General features: G+C 34.9%; 2 non-coding genes across 2 annotated transcripts; both read right to left on the bottom strand.

The window, feature by feature from the left end:
- Window positions 1-7013: 7013 nt before the first annotated feature.
- On the bottom strand, window positions 7014-7087 carry TRNAS-ACU (transfer RNA serine (anticodon ACU)). Its single transcript has one exon. It is a non-coding gene; the product is annotated as a tRNA-Ser (tRNA).
- Window positions 7088-15198: 8111 nt separating this feature from the next.
- On the bottom strand, window positions 15199-15272 carry TRNAS-ACU (transfer RNA serine (anticodon ACU)). Its single transcript has one exon. It is a non-coding gene; the product is annotated as a tRNA-Ser (tRNA).
- Between the last annotated feature and the right edge of the window lie 1616 nt (window positions 15273-16888).

The raw sequence follows: 16888 nt of genomic DNA, 5'->3' as shown, positions 1-16888 counted from the left end.
GTCCCTGGTTGGGATTGAACCACCAACCTTTTGGTTAGTAGCCGGACACACTAACCGATTGCGCCACAGAGACACTTTGCAAAAAGTACATACTGACAAAGTCTAATAAGCATACATCTAGAACGTTTCCTAGAAAAACTTTAAAAAGTCAATAATCTGGAGAGTTTTTGTAAGATGTTTCTTCCATCAACCAATGAAGAAACACATTGGTACTTTCCCATGATGAGTGAGTGCTTCAGGATCTCTTGCACTTACATGTGCAGCAGAGTACTGCAATGGAAGCATGCTGGGCCCATAACCCAGAGGTAGGCAGATTGAAACTATCCTTTGCTATATGCATTTTTTTTTTGTTAATTTAAGTAATCAAAACTGGGATTGATATTTTTGCTCTTTTATTTTTACTTAAAGTACAATAACTTTTACCATTTTAATTTGTTTTAATAGTATATTGACAGTATAGTTTTCTTTAAAAAATCCACTTAATTTTCTTTACCCTATTATTAAAAGGGTAATTGACAAAAACAAACTACATTGTCACCAGAAGAGCAATACAAAATGTACAAGTGATATATTAAAATCATCTTTCCAGCTTGAATTTCAATGATGCATTGGGGCAACGATTTTGTGAGAAACACCTTCACCCTTAAATAAAGATTTTCTTAATTCCTTACATGTGTGCTAATTAGATATCACCTTGTTTTCACATTAAACAGACTTCTACATGAGAAAGCAGCAAGGATGCAGTGGCGTTAATGTTTCCTGGTGTCAACCTGTATTATTTCAGTAGACATTGAAATGAGGATGCATCTTGCTGCCTTTCCAATGAAGCAAGTTTAATTTAGTAATAGGTTAAAAACCATCCTTACAAAGGTGTTAATCAGAGACTTGGCTTTGTGGACACTTTTCAGAGAACAAATTTGTTAGCATAAAAATAAAGCCAGAAAATTAAGAGCTGTTTAATCACTCAATTGGATTTTTTTTGCCAGCATATTTCTTTTTCTCTGCAACCCACTGCTAAATTGTGCTTCCTAGCTGTTTTTATAAAATCACTGAATCAAATCTAACTCTGATTACATCAGAGAAGGCCAGGTACCCTACACCAGAACAGGGGGATTTGAAATTTTGACTTGTCTACTTAAAGATCACCAAAATCTGATAACAAGGTCAATTACGTCCCTGGGTGGGATTGAACCACCAACCTTTTGGTTAATAGCCGTGCACACTAACTGATTGCGCCACAAAGACACTTTGCAAAAGTCCATACTGACAAAGGCTAATAAGCATTCATCTAAAACGTTTCCTAGAAAAACTTTAAAAAGTCAATAATCTGGAGAGTTTTTGTAAGATGTTTCTTCCATCCACCAACAAAGAAACACATTGGTACTTTCCCATGATGAGTGAGTGCTTCAGGATCTTTTGCACTTACATGTGCAGCAGAGTACAGCAATGGAAGCATGCTGGGCCCATAACCCAGCGGTAGGCAGATTGAAACTATCCTCTGCTATATGCATTTTTTTTTGTTAATTAAAGTAATCCAAAACTGGGATTGATATTTTGGCTCTTTTATTTTTACTTAAAGTACAATAACTTTTACCATTTTAATTTGTTTTAATAGTATATTGACAGTATTGTTTTCTTTCAAAAATCCACTTAATTTTCTTTACCCTATTATTAAAATGGTAATTGACAAAAACAAACTACATTGTCACCAGAAGAGCAATACAAAATGTACAAGTGATATATTAAAATCATCTTTCCAGCTTGAATTTCAATGATGCATTGGGGCAACGATTTTGTGAGAAACATCTTCACCCTTAAATAAAGATTTTCTTAATTCCTTACCTGTGTGCTAATTAGATATCACCTTGTTTTCACATTAAACAGACTTCCACATGAGAAAGCAGCAAGGATACAGTGGCGTTAATGTTTCCTGGTGTCAACCTGTATTATTTCAGTAGACATTGAATTGAGGATGCATCTTGCTGCCTTTCCAATGAAGCAAGTTTAATTTAGTAATAGGTGAAAAACCATCCCTACAAAGGTGTTCATCAGAGACTTGGCTTTGTGGACACTTTTCAAAGAACAAATTTGTTAGCATAAAAATAAAGCCAGAAAATGAAGAGCTGTTTAATCACTCAATTGGATTTTTTTTGCCAGCATATTTCTTTTTCTCTGCAACCCACTGCTAAATTGTGCTTCCTAGCTGTTTTTATAAAATCACTGAATCAAATCTAACTACATCAGAGAAGGCCAGGTACCCTACACCATAACAGGGGGTTTGAAATTTTGACTTGTCTACTTAAAGATCACCAAAATCTGATAACAAGATCAATTACGTCCCTGGTTGGGATTGAACCACCAACCTTTTGGTTAGTAGCCGGACACACTAACCGATTGCGCCACAGAGACACTTTGCAAAAAGTACATACTGACAAAGTCTAATAAGCATACATCTAGAACGTTTCCTAGAAAAACTTTAAAAAGTCAATAATCTGGAGAGTTTTTGTAAGATGTTTCTTCCATCAACCAATGAAGAAACACATTGGTACTTTCCCATGATGAGTGAGTGCTTCAGGATCTCTTGCACTTACATGTGCAGCAGAGTACTGCAATGGAAGCATGCTGGGCCCATAACCCAGAGGTAGGCAGATTGAAACTATCCTTTGCTATATGCATTTTTTTTTTGTTAATTAAAGTAATCAAAACTGGGATTGATATTTTTGCTCTTTTATTTTTACTTAAAGTACAATAACTTTTACCATTTTAATTTGTTTTAATAGTATATTGACAGTATAGTTTTCTTTAAAAAATCCACTTAATTTTCTTTACCCTATTATTAAAAGGGTAATTGACAAAAACAAACTACATTGTCACCAGAAGAGCAATACAAAATGTACAAGTGATATATTAAAATCATCTTTCCAGCTTGAATTTCAATGATGCATTGGGGCAATGATTTTGTGAGAAACACCTTCACCCTTAAATAAAGATTTTCTTAATTCCTTACATGTGTGCTAATTAGATATCACCTTGTTTTCACATTAAACAGACTTCTACATGAGAAAGCAGCAAGGATGCAGTGGCGTTAATGTTTCCTGGTGTCAACCTGTATTATTTCAGTAGACATTGAAATGAGGATGCATCTTGCTGCCTTTCCAATGAAGCAAGTTTAATTTAGTAATAGGTGAAAAACCATCCCTACAAAGGTGTTAATCAGAGACTTGGCTTTGTGGACACCTTTCAGAGAACAAATTTGTTAGCATAAAAATAAAGCCAGAAAATGAAGAGCTGTTTAATCACTCAATTGGATTTTTTTTGCCAGCATATTTCTTTTTCTCTGCAACCCACTGCTAAATTGTGCTTCCTAGCTGTTTTTATAAAATCAATGAATCAAATCTAACTCTGATTACATCAGAGAAGGCCAGGTACCCTACACCAGAACAGGGGGATTTGAAATTTTGACTTGTCTACTTAAAGATCACCAAAATCTGATAACAAGGTCAATTACGTCCCTGGGTGGGATTGAACCACCAACCTTTTGGTTAATAGCTGTGCACACTAACTGATTGCGCCACAAAGACACTTTGCAAAAGTGCATACTGACAAAGGCTAATAAGCATTCATCTAGAACGTTTCCTAGAAAAACTTTAAAAAGTCAATAATCTGGAGAGTTTTTGTAAGATGTTTCTTCCATCAACCAACGAAGAAACACATTGGTACTTTCCCATGATGACTGAGTGCTTCAGGATCTCTTGCACTTACATGTGCAGCAGAGTACTGCAATGGAAGCATGCTGGGCCCATAACCCAGAGGTAGGCAGATTGAAACTATCCTTTGCTATATGCATTTTTTTTGTTCATTTAAGTAATCAAAACTGGGATTGATATTTTTGCTCTTTTATTTTTACTTAAAGTACAATAACTTTTACCATTTTAATTTGTTTTAATAGTATATTGACAGTATAGTTTTCTTTAAAAAATCCACTTAATTTTCTTTACCCTATTATTAAAAGGGTAATTTACAAAAACAAACTACATTGTCACCAGAAGAGCAATACAAAATGTACAAGTGATATATTAAAATCATCTTTCCAGCTTGAATTTCAATGATGCATTGGGGCAACGATTTTGTGAGAAACATCTTCACCCTTAAAAAAAAGATTTTCTTAATTCCTTACCTGTGTGCTAATTAGATATCACCTTGTTTTCACATTAAACAGACTTCCACATGAGAAAGCAGCAAGGATGCAGTGGCGTTAATGTTTCCTGGTGTCAACCCGTATTATTTCAGTAGACATTGAAATGAGGATGCATCTTGCTGCCTTTCCAATGAAGCAAATTTAATTTAGTAATAGGTGAAAAACCATCCCTACAAAGGTGTTAATCAGAGACATGGCTTTGTGGACACTTTTCAGAGAACATATTTGTTAGCATAAAAATAAAGCCAGAAAATGAAGAGCTGTTTAATCACTCAATTGGATTTTTTTGCCAGCATATTTCTTTTTCTCTGCAACCCACTGCTAAATTGTGCTTCCTAGCTGTTTTTATAAAATCACTGAATCAAATCTAACTCTGATTACATCAGAGAAGGCCAGGTACCCTACACCATAACAGGGGGTTTGAAATTTTGACTTGTCTACTTAAAGATCACCAAAATCTGATCACAAGGTCAATCTCGTCCCTGGGTGGGATTGAACCACCAACCTTTTGGTTAATAGCCGAACACACTAACCAATTGCGCCACAGAGACACTTTGCAAAAAGTGCATACTGACAAAGGCTAATAAGCATTTATCTAGAACGTTTCCTAGAAAAACTTTAAAAAGTCAATAATCTGGAGAGTTTTTGTAAGATGTTTCTTTCATCAACCAACGAAGAAACACATTGGTACTTTTCCATTATGAGTGAGTGCTTCAGGTTCTCTTGCACTTACATGTGCAGCAGAGTACTGCAATGGAAGCATGCTGGGCCCATAACCCAGAGGTAGGCAGATTGAAACTATCCTCTGCTATATGCATTTTTTTTTGTTAATTAAAGTAATCCAAAACTGGGATTGATATTTTGGTTCTTTTATTTTTACTTAAAGTACAATAACTTTTACCATTTTAATTTGTTTTAATAGTATATTGACAGTATTGTTTTCTTTCAAAAATCCACTTAATTTTCTTTACCCTATTATTAAAATGGTAATTGACAAAAACAAACTACATTGTCACCAGAAGAGCAATACAAAATGTACAAGTGATATATTAAAATCATCTTTCCAGCTTGAATTTCAATGATGCATTGGGGCAACGATTTTGTGAGAAACATCTTCACCCTTAAATAAAGATTTTCTTAATTCCTTACCTGTGTGCTAATTAGATATCACCTTGTTTTCACATTAAACAGACTTCCACATGAGAAAGCAGCAAGGATGCAGTGGCGTTAATGTTTCCTGGTGTCAACCTGTATTATTTCAGTAGACATTGAAATGAGGATGCATCTTGCTGCCTTTCCAATGAAGCAAATTTAATTTAGTAATAGGTGAAAAACCATCCCTACAAATGTGTTAATCAGAGACTTGGCTTTGTGGACACTTTTCAGAGAACAAATTTGTTAGCATAAAAATAAAGCCAGAAAATTAAGAGCTGTTTAATCACTCAATTGGATTTTTTTGCCAGCATATTTCTTTTTCTCTGCAACCCACTGCTAAATTGTGCTTCCTAGCTGTTTTTATAAAATCACTGAATCAAATCTAACTCTGATTACATCAGAGAAGGCCAGGTACCCTACACCATAAGAGGGGGTTTGAAATTTTGACTTGTCTACTTAAAGATCACCAAAATCTGATAACAAGGTTAATTACGTGCCTGGGTGGGATTGAACCACCAACCTTTTGGTTTATAGCCGTACACACTAACTGATTGCGCCACAGAGACACTTTGCAAAAGTACTTACTGACATAGGCTAATAAGCATTCATCTAAAACGTTTCCTAGAAAAACTTTAAAAAGTCAATAATCTGGAGAGTTTTTGTAAGATGTTTCTTCCATCCACCAACAAAGAAACACATTGGTACTTTCCCATGATGAGTGAGTGCTTCAGGATCTCTTGCACTTACATGTGCAGCAGAGTACTGCAATGGAAGCATGCTGGGCCCATAACCCAGAGGTAGGCAGATTAAAACTATCCTCTGCTATATGCATTTTTTTTGTTAATTAAAGTAATCCAAAACTGGGATTGATATTTTTGCTCTTTTATTTTTCATTAAAGTACAATAACTTTTACCATTTTAATTTGTTTTAATAGTATATTGAAAGTATTGTTTTCTTTTAAAAATCCACTTAATTTTCTTTACCCTATTATTAAAATGGTAATTGACAAAAACAAACTACATTGTCACCAGAAGAGCAATACAAAATGTACAAGTGATATATTAAAATCATCTTTCCAGCTTGAATTTCAATGATGCATTGGGGCAACGATTTTGTGAGAAACATTTTCACCCTTAAATAAAGATTTTCTTAATTCCTTACCTGTGTGCTAATTAGATATCACCTTGTTTTCACATTAAACAGACTTCCACATGAGAAAGCAGCAAGGATGCAGTGGCGTTAATGTTTCCTGGTGTCAACCTGTATTATTTCAGTAGACATTGAAATGAGGATGCATCTTGCTGCCTTTCCAATGAAGCAAGTTTAATTTAGTAATAGGTGAAAAACCATCCTTACAAAGGTGTTAATCAGAGACTTGGCTTTGTGGAAACTTTTCAGAGAACAAATTTGTTAGCATAAAAATAAAGCCAGAAAATGAAGAGCTGTTTAATCACTCAATTGGATTTTTTTGCCAGCATATTTCTTTTTCTCTGCAACCCACTGCTAAATTGTGCTTCCTAGCTGTTTTTATAAAATCACTGAATCAAATCTAACTCTGATTACATCAGAGAAGGCCAGGTACCCTACACCATAAGAGGGGGTTTGAAATTTTGACTTGTCTACTTAAAGATCACCAAAATCTGATAACAAGGTCAATTACGTCCCTGGGTGGGATTGAACCACCAACCTTTTGGTTAGTAGCCAGACACACTAACCAATTGCGCCACAGAGACACTTTGTAAAAATTACATACTGACAAAGGCTAATAAGCATACATCTAGAACGTTTCCTAGAAAAACTTTAAAAAGTCAATAATCTGGAGAGTTTTTGTAAGATGTTTCTTCCATCAACCAACGAAGAAACACATTGGTACTTTCCCATGATGAGTGAGTGCTTCAGGATCTCTTGCACTTATATGTGCAGCAGAGTACTGCAATGGAAGCATGCTGGGCCCATAACCCAGAGGTAGGCATATTGAAACTATCCTCTGCTATATGCATTTTTTTTTGTTAATTAAAGTAATCCAAAACTGGGATTGATATTTTGGTTCTTTTATTTTTACTTAAAGTACAATAACTTTTACCATTTTAATTTGTTTTAATAGTATATTGACAGTATTGTTTTCTTTCAAAAATCCACTTAATTTTCTTTACCCTATTATTAAAATGGTAATTGACAAAAACAAACTACATTGTCACCAGAAGAGCAATACAAAATGTACAAGTGATATATTAAAATCATCTTTCCAGCTTGAATTTCAATGATGCATTGGGGCAACGATTTTGTGAGAAACATCTTCACCCTTAAATAAAGATTTTCTTAATTCCTTACCTGTGTGCTAATTAGATATCACCTTGTTTTCACATTAAACAGACTTCCACATGAGAAAGCAGCAAGGATGCAGTGGCGTTAATGTTTCCTGGTGTCAACCCGTATTATTTCAGTAGACATTGAAATGAGGATGCATCTTGCTGCCTTTCCAATGAAGCAAATTTAATTTAGTAATAGGTGAAAAACCATCCCTACAAATGTGTTAATCAGAGACTTGGCTTTGTGGACACTTTTCAGAGAACAAATTTGTTAGCATAAAAATAAAGCCAGAAAATTAAGAGCTGTTTAATCACTCAATTGGATTTTTTTGCCAGCATATTTCTTTTTCTCTGCAACCCACTGCTAAATTGTGCTTCCTAGCTGTTTTTATAAAATCACTGAATCAAATCTAACTCTGATTACATCAGAGAAGGCCAGGTACCCTACACCATAAGAGGGGGTTTGAAATTTTTGACTTGTCTACTTAAAGATCACCAAAATCTGATAACAAGGTCAATTACGTGCCTGGGTGGGATTGAACCGCCAACCTTTTGGTTTATAGCCGTACACACTAACTGATTGCGCCACAGAGACACTTTGCAAAAATCCTTACTGACATAGGCTAATAAGCATTCATCTAAAACGTTTCCTAGAAAAACTTTAAAAAGTCAATAATCTGGAGAGTTTTTGTAAGATGTTTCTTCCATCCACCAACAAAGAAACACATTGGTACTTTCCCATGATGAGTGAGTGCTTCAGGATCTCTTGCACTTACATGTGCAGCAGAGTACTGCAATGGAAGCATGCTGGGCCCATAACCCAGAGGTAGGCAGATTAAAACTATCCTCTGCTATATGCATTTTTTTTGTTAAAGTAATCCAAAACTGGGATTGATATTTTTGCTCTTTTATTTTTCATTAAAGTACAATAACTTTTACCATTTTAATTTGTTTTAATAGTATATTGACAGTATTGTTTTCTTTAAAAAATCCACTTAATTTTCTTTACCCTATTATTAAAAGGGTAATTGACAAAAACAAACTACATTGTCACCAGAAGAGCAATACAAAATGTACAAGTGATATATTAAAATCATCTTTCCAGCTTGAATTTCAATGATGCATTGGGGCAACGATTTTGTGAGAAACATCTTCACCCTTAAATAAAGATTTTCTTAATTCCTTACCTGTGTGCTAATTAGATATCACCTTGTTTTCACATTAAACAGACTTCTACATGAGAAAGCAGCAAGGATGCAGTGGCGTTAATGTTTCCTGGTGTCAACCTGTATTATTTCAGTAGACATTGAAATGAGGATGCATCTTGCTGCCTTTCCAATGAAGCAAGTTTAATTTAGTAATAGGTGAAAAACCATCCCTACAAAGGTGTTAATCAGAGACTTGGCTTTGTGGACACTTTTCAGAGAACAAATTTGTTAGCATAAAAATAAAGCCAGAAAATGAAGAGCTGTTTAATCACTCAATTGGATTTTTTTTGCCAGCATATTTCTTTTTCTCTGCAACCCACTGCTAAATTGTGCTTCCTAGCTGTTTTTATAAAATCAATGAATCAAATCTAACTCTGATTACATCAGAGAAGGCGAGGTACCCTACACCAGAACAGGGGGTTTGAAATTTTGACTTGTCTACTTAAAGATCACCAAAATCTGATAACAAGGTCAATTACGTCCCTGGGTGGGATTGAACCACCAACCATTTGGTTAGTAGCCGGACACACTAACCAATTGCGCCACAGAGACACTTTGCAAAAAGCACATACTGACAAAGGCTAATAAGCATACATCTAGAACGTTTCCTAGAAAAACTTTAAAAAGTCAATAATCTGGAGAGTTTTTGTAAGATGTTTCTTCCATCAACCAACGAAGAAACACATTGGTACTTTCCCATGATGAGTGAGTGCTTCAGGATCTCTTGCACTTATATGTGCAGCAGAGTACTGCAATGGAAGCATGCTGGGCCCATAACCCAGAGGTAGGCAGATTGAAACTATCCTTTGCTATATGCATTTTTTTTTGTTAATTTAAGTAATCAAAACTGGGATTGATATTTTTGCTCTTTTATTTTTACTTAAAGTACAATAACTTTTACCATTTTAATTTGTTTTAATAGTATATTGACAGTATAGTTTTCTTTAAAAAATCCACTTAATTTTCTTTACCCTATTATTAAAAGGGTAATTGACAAAAACAAACTACGTTGTCACCAGAAGAGCAATACAAAATGTACAAGTGATATATTAAAATCATCTTTCCAGCTTGAATTTCAATGATGCATTGGGGCAACGATTTTGTGAGAAACATCTTCACCCTTAAATAAAGATTTTCTTAATTCCTTACCTGTGTGCTAATTAGATATCACCTTGTTTTCACATTAAACAGACTTCTACATGAGAAAGCAGCAAGGATGCAGTGGCGTTAATGTTTCCTGGTGTCAACCTGTATTATTTCAGTAGACATTGAAATGAGGATGCATCTTGCTGCCTTTCCAATGAAGCAAGTTTAATTTAGTAATAGGTGAAAAACCATCCCTACAAAGGTGTTAATCAGAGACTTGGCTTTGTGGACACTTTTCAGAGAACAAATTTGTTAGCATAAAAATAAAGCCAGAAAATGAAGAGCTGTTTAATCACTCAATTGAATTTTTTTTGCCAGCATATTTCTTTTTCTCTGCAACCCACTGCTAAATTGTGCTTCCTAGCTGTTTTTATAAAATCAATGAATCAAATCTAACTCTGATTACATCAGAGAAGGCCAGGTACCCTACACCAGAACAAGGGGTTTGAAATTTTGACTTGTCTACTTAAAGATCACCAAAATCTGATAACAAGGTCAATTACGTCCCTGGTTGGGATTGAATCACCAACCATTTGGTTAGTAGCCGGACACACTAACCGATTGCGCCACAGAGACACTTTGCAAAATGCACATACTGACAAAGGCTAATAAGCATACATCTAGAACGTTTCCTAGAAAGACTTTAAAAAGTCAATAATCTGGAGAGTTTTTGTAAAATGTTTCTTCCATCAACCAACAAAGAAACACATTGGTACTTTCCCATGATGAGTGAGTGCTTCAGGATCTCTTGCACTTACATGTGCAGCAGAGTACTGCAATGGAAGCATGCTGGGCCCATAACCCAGAGGTAGGCAGATTGAAACTATCCTTTGCTATATGCATTTTTTTTGTTAATTTAAGTAATCAAAACTGGGATTGATATTTTGCTCTTTTATTTTTACTTGAAGTACAATAACTTTTACCATTTTAATTTGTTTGAATAGTATATTGACAGTATAGTTTTCTTTAAAAAAATCCACTTAATTTTCTTTACCCTATTATTAAAAGGGTAATAGACAAAAACAAACTACATTGTCACCAGAAGAGCAATACAAAATGTACAAGTGATATATTAAAATCATCTTTCCAGCTTGAATTTCAATGATGCATTGGGGCAACGATTTTGTGAGAAACATCTTCACCCTTAAATAAAGATTTTCTTAATTCCTTACCTGTGTGCTAATTAGATATCACCTTGTTTTCACATTAAACAGACTTCTACATGAGAAAGCAGCAAGGATGCAGTGGCGTTAATGTTTCCTGGTGTCAACCTGTATTATTTCAGTAGACATTGAAATGAGGATGCATCTTGCTGCCTTTCCAATGAAGCAAGTTTAATTTAGTAATAGGTGAAAAACCATCCTTACAAAGGTGTTAATCAGAGACTTGGCTTTGTGGACACTTTTCAGAGAACAAATTTGTTAGCATAAAAATAAAGCCAGAAAATGAAGAGCTGTTTAATCACTCAATTGAATTTTTTTTGCCAGCATATTTCTTTTTCTCTGCAACCCACTGCTAAATTGTGCTTCCTAGCTGTTTTTATAAAATCAATGAATCAAATCTAACTCTGATTACATCAGAGAAGGCCAGGTACCCTACACCAGAACAGGGGGTTTGAAATTTTGACTTGTCTACTTAAAGATCACCAAAATCTGATAACAAGGTCAATTACATCCCTGGTTGGGATTGAACCACCAACCATTTGGTTAGTAGCCGGACACACTAACCGATTGCGCCACAGAGACACTTTGCAAAATGCACATACTGACAAAGGCTAATAAGCATACATCTAGAACGTTTCCTAGAAAGACTTTAAAAAGTCAATAATCTGGAGAGTTTTCGTAAAATGTTTCTTCCATCAACCAACGAAGAAACACATTGGTACTTTCCCATGATGAGTGAGTGCTTCAGGATCTCTTGCACTTACATGTGCAGCAGAGTACTGCAATGGAAGCATGCTGGGCCCATAACCCAGAGGTAGGCAGATTGAAACTATCCTTTGCTATATGCATTTTTTTTGTTAATTTAAGTAATCAAAACTGGGATTGATATTTTGCTCTTTTATTTTTACTTGAAGTACAATAACTTTTACCATTTTAATTTGTTTGAATAGTATATTGACAGTATAGTTTTCTTTAAAAAAATCCACTTAATTTTCTTTACCCTATTATTAAAAGGGTAATTGACAAAAACAAACTACATTGTCACCAGAAGAGCAATACAAAATGTACAAGTGATATATTAAAATCATCTTTCCAGCTTGAATTTCAATGATGCATTGGGGCAACGATTTTGTGAGAAACATCTTCACCCTTAAATAAAGATTTTCTTAATTCCTTACCTGTGTGCTAATTAGATATCACCTTGTTTTCACATTAAACAGACTTCTACATGAGAAAGCAGCAAGGATGCAGTGGCGTTAATGTTTCCTGGTGTCAACCTGTATTATTTCAGTAGACATTGAAATGAGGATGCATCTTGCTGCCTTTCCAATGAAGCAAGTTTAATTTAGTAATAGGTGAAAAACCATCCCTACAAAGGTGTTAATCAGAGACTTGGCTTTGTGGACACTTTTCAGAGAACAAATTTGTTAGCATAAAAATAAAGCCAGAAAATGAAGAGCTGTTTAATCACTCAATTGGATTTTTTTTGCCAGCATATTTCTTTTTCTCTGCAACCCACTGCTAAATTGTGCTTCCTAGCTGTTTTTATAAAATCAATGAATCAAATCTAACTCTGATTACATCAGAGAAGGCCAGGTACCCTACACCAGAACAGAGGGTTTGAAATTTTGACTTGTCTACTTAAAGATCACCAAAATCTGATAACAAGGTCAATTACGTCCCTGGTTGGGATTGAACCACCAACCATTTGGTTAGTAGCCGGACACACTAACCAATTGCGCCACAGAGACACGTTGCAAAAAGCACCTACTGACAAAGGCTAATAAGCATACATCTAGAACGTTTCCTAGAAAAACTTTAAAAAGTCAATAATCTGGAGAGTTTTTGTAAGATGTTTCTTCCATCAACCAACGAAGAAACACATTGGTACTTTCCCATGATGAGTGAGTGCTTCAGGATCTCTTGCACTTACATGTGCAGCAGAGTACTGCAATGGAAGCATGCTGGGCCCATAACCCAGAGGTAGGCAGATTGAAACTATCCTTTGCTATATGCATTTTTTTTTTGTTAATTTAAGTAATCAAAACTGGGATTGATATTTTTGCTCTTTTATTTTTACTTAAAGTACAATAACTTTTACCATTTTAATTTGTTTTAATAGTATATTGACAGTATAGTTTTCTTTAAAAAATCCACTTAATTTTCTTTACCCTATTATTAAAAGGGTAATTGACAAAAACAAACTACATTGTCACCAGAAGAGCAATACAAAATGTACAAGTGATATATTAAAATCATCTTTCCAGCTTGAATTTCAATGATGCATTGGGGCAACGATTTTGTGAGAAACATCTTCACCCTTAAATAAAGATTTTCTTAATTCCTTACCTGTGTGCTAATTAGATATCACCTTGTTTTCACATTAAACAGACTTCTACATGAGAAAGCAGCAAGGATGCAGTGGCGTTAATGTTTCCTGGTGTCAACCTGTATTATTTCAGTAGACATTGAAATGAGGATGCATCTTGCTGCCTTTCCAATGAAGCAAGTTTAATTTAGTAATAGGTGAAAAACCATTCCTACAAAGGTGTTAATCAGAGACTTGGCTTTGTGGACACTTTTCAGAGAACAAATTTGTTAGCATAAAAATAAAGCCAGAAAATGAAGAGCTGTTTAATCACTCAATTGGATTTTTTTTGCCAGCATATTTCTTTTTCTCTGCAACCCACTGCTAAATTGTGCTTCCTAGCTGTTTTTATAAAATCAATGAATCAAATCTAACTCTGATTACATCAGAGAAGGCGAGGTACCCTACACCAGAACAGGGGGTTTGAAATTTTGACTTGTCTACTTAAAGATCACCAAAATCTGATAACAAGGTCAATTACGTCCCTGGGTGGGATTGAGCCACCAACCATTTGGTTAGTAGCCGGACACACTAACCAATTGCGCCACAGAGACACGTTGCAAAAAGCACATACTGACAAAGGCTAATAAGCATACATCTAGAACGTTTCCTAGAAAAACTTTAAAAAGTCAATAATCTGGAGAGTTTTTGTAAAATGTTTCTTCCATCAACCAACGAAGAAACACGTTGGTACTTTCCCATGATGAGTGAGTGCTTCAGGATCTCTTGCACTTACATGTGCAGCAGAGTACTGCAATGGAAGCATGCTGGGCCCATAACCCAGAGGTAGACAGATTGAAACTATCCTTTGCTATATGCATTTTTTTTTGTTAATTTAAGTAATCAAAACTGGGATTGATATTTTTGCTCTTTTATTTTTACTTAAAGTACAATAACTTTTACCATTTTAATTTGTTTTAATAGTATATTGACAGTATAGTTTTCTTTAAAAAATCCACTTAATTTTCTTTACCCTATTATTAAAAGGGTAATTGACAAAAACAAACTACATTGTCACCAGAAGAGCAATACAAAATGTACAAGTGATATATTAAAATCATCTTTCCAGCTTGAATTTCAATGATGCATTGGGGCAACGATTTTGTGAGAAACATCTTCACCCTTAAATAAAGATTTTCTTAATTCCTTACCTGTGTGCTAATTAGATATCACCTTGTTTTCACATTAAACAGACTTCTACATGAGAAAGCAGCAAGGATGCAGTGGCGTTAATGTTTCCTGGTGTCAACCTGTATTATTTCAGTAGACATTGAAATGAGGATGCATCTTGCTGCCTTTCCAATGAAGCAAGTTTAATTTAGTAATAGGTGAAAAACCATCCCTACAAAGGTGTTAATCAGAGACTTGGCTTTGTGGACACTTTTCAGAGAACAAATTTGTTAGCATAAAAATAAAGCCAGAAAATGAAGAGCTGTTTAATCACTCAATTGGATTTTTTTTGCCAGCATATTTCTTTTTCTCTGCAACCCACTGCTAAATTGTGCTTCCTAGCTGTTTTTATAAAATCAATGAATCAAATCTAACTCTGATTACATCAGAGAAGGCGAGGTACCCTACACCAGAACAGGGGGTTTGAAATTTTGACTTGTCTACTTAAAGATCACCAAAATCTGATAACAAGGTCAATTACGTCCCTGGGTGGGATTGAACCACCAACCATTTGGTTAGTAGCCAGACACACTAACCAATTGCGCCACAGAGACACTTTGCAAAAAGCCCGTACTGACAAAGGCTAATAAGCATACATCTAGAACGTTTCCTAGAAAAACTTTAAAAAGTCAATAATCTGGAGAGTTTTTGTAAGATGTTTCTTCCATCAACCAACGAAGAAACACATTGGTACTTTCCCATGATGACTGAGTGCTTCAGGATCTCTTGCACTTACATGTGCAGCAGAGTACTGCAATGGAAGCATGCTGGGCCCATAACCCAGAGGTAGGCAGATTGAAACTATCCTTTGCTATATGCATTTTTTTTGTTAATTTAAGTAATCAAAACTGGGATTGATATTTTTGCTCTTTTATTTTTACTTACCATTTTAATTTGTTTTAATAGTATATTGACAGTATAGTTTTCTTTAAAAAATCCACTTAATTTTCTTTACCCTATTATTAAAAGGGTAATTGACAAAAACAAACTACATTGTCACCAGAAGAGCAATACAAAATGTACAAGTGATATATTAAAATCATCTTTCCAGCTTGAATTTCAATGATGCATTGGGGCAACGATTTTGTGAGAAACATCTTCACCCTTAAATAAAGATTTTCTTAATTCCTTACCTGTGTGCTAATTAGATATCACCTTGTTTTCACATTAAACAGACTTCCACATGAGAAAGCAGCAAGGATGCTGTGGCGTTAATGTTTCCTGGTGTCAACCCGTATTATTTCAGTAGACATTGAAATGAGGATGCATCTTGCTGCCTTTCCAATGAAGCAAATTAAATTTAGTAATAGGTGAAAAACCATCCCTACAAAGGTGTTAATCAGAGACTTGGCTTTGTGGACACTTTTCAGAGAACAAATTTGTTAGCATAAAAATAAAGCCAGAAAATGAAGAGCTGTTTAATCACTCAATTGGATTTTTTTGCCAGCATATTTCTTTTTCTCTGCAACCCACTGCTAAATTGTGCTTCCTAGCTGTTTTTATAAAATCACTGAATCAAATCTAACTCTGATTACATCAGAGAAGGCCAGGTACCCTACACCATAAGAGGGGGTTTGAAATTTTGACTTGTCTACTTAAAGATCACCAAAATCTGATAACAAGGTCAATTACGTCCCTGGGTGGGATTGAACCACCAACCTTTTGGTTAATAGCCGTGCACACTAACTGATTGCGCCACAAAGACACTTTGCAAAAGTACCTACGGACAAAGGCTAATAAGCATTCATCTAAAACGTTTCCTAGAAAAACTTTAAAAAGTCAATAATCTGGAGAGTTTTTGTAAAATGTTTCTTCCATCAACCAACGAAGAAACACATTGGTACTTTCCCATGATGAGCGAGTGCTTCAGGATCTCTTGCACTTACATGTGCAGCAGAGTACAGCAATGGAAGCATGCTGGGCCCATAACCCAGCGGTAGGCAGATTGAAACTATCCTTTGCTATATGCATTTTTTTTGTTCATTTAAGTAATCAAAACTGGGATTGATATTTTTGCTCTTTTATTTTTACTTAAAGTACAATAACTTTTACCATTTTAATTTGTTTTAATAGTATATTGACAGTATTGTTTTCTTTCAAAAATCCACTTAATTTTCTTTACCCTATTATTAAAATGGTAATTGACAAAAACAAACTACATTGTCACCAG

The sequence above is a fragment of the Pseudophryne corroboree genome, chromosome 8 (assembly GCF_028390025.1).
Source record: "Pseudophryne corroboree isolate aPseCor3 chromosome 8, aPseCor3.hap2, whole genome shotgun sequence".
Classification (NCBI taxonomy): domain Eukaryota; kingdom Metazoa; phylum Chordata; class Amphibia; order Anura; family Myobatrachidae; genus Pseudophryne; species Pseudophryne corroboree.
This window is presented reverse-complemented; position numbering and strand designations above follow the sequence as displayed.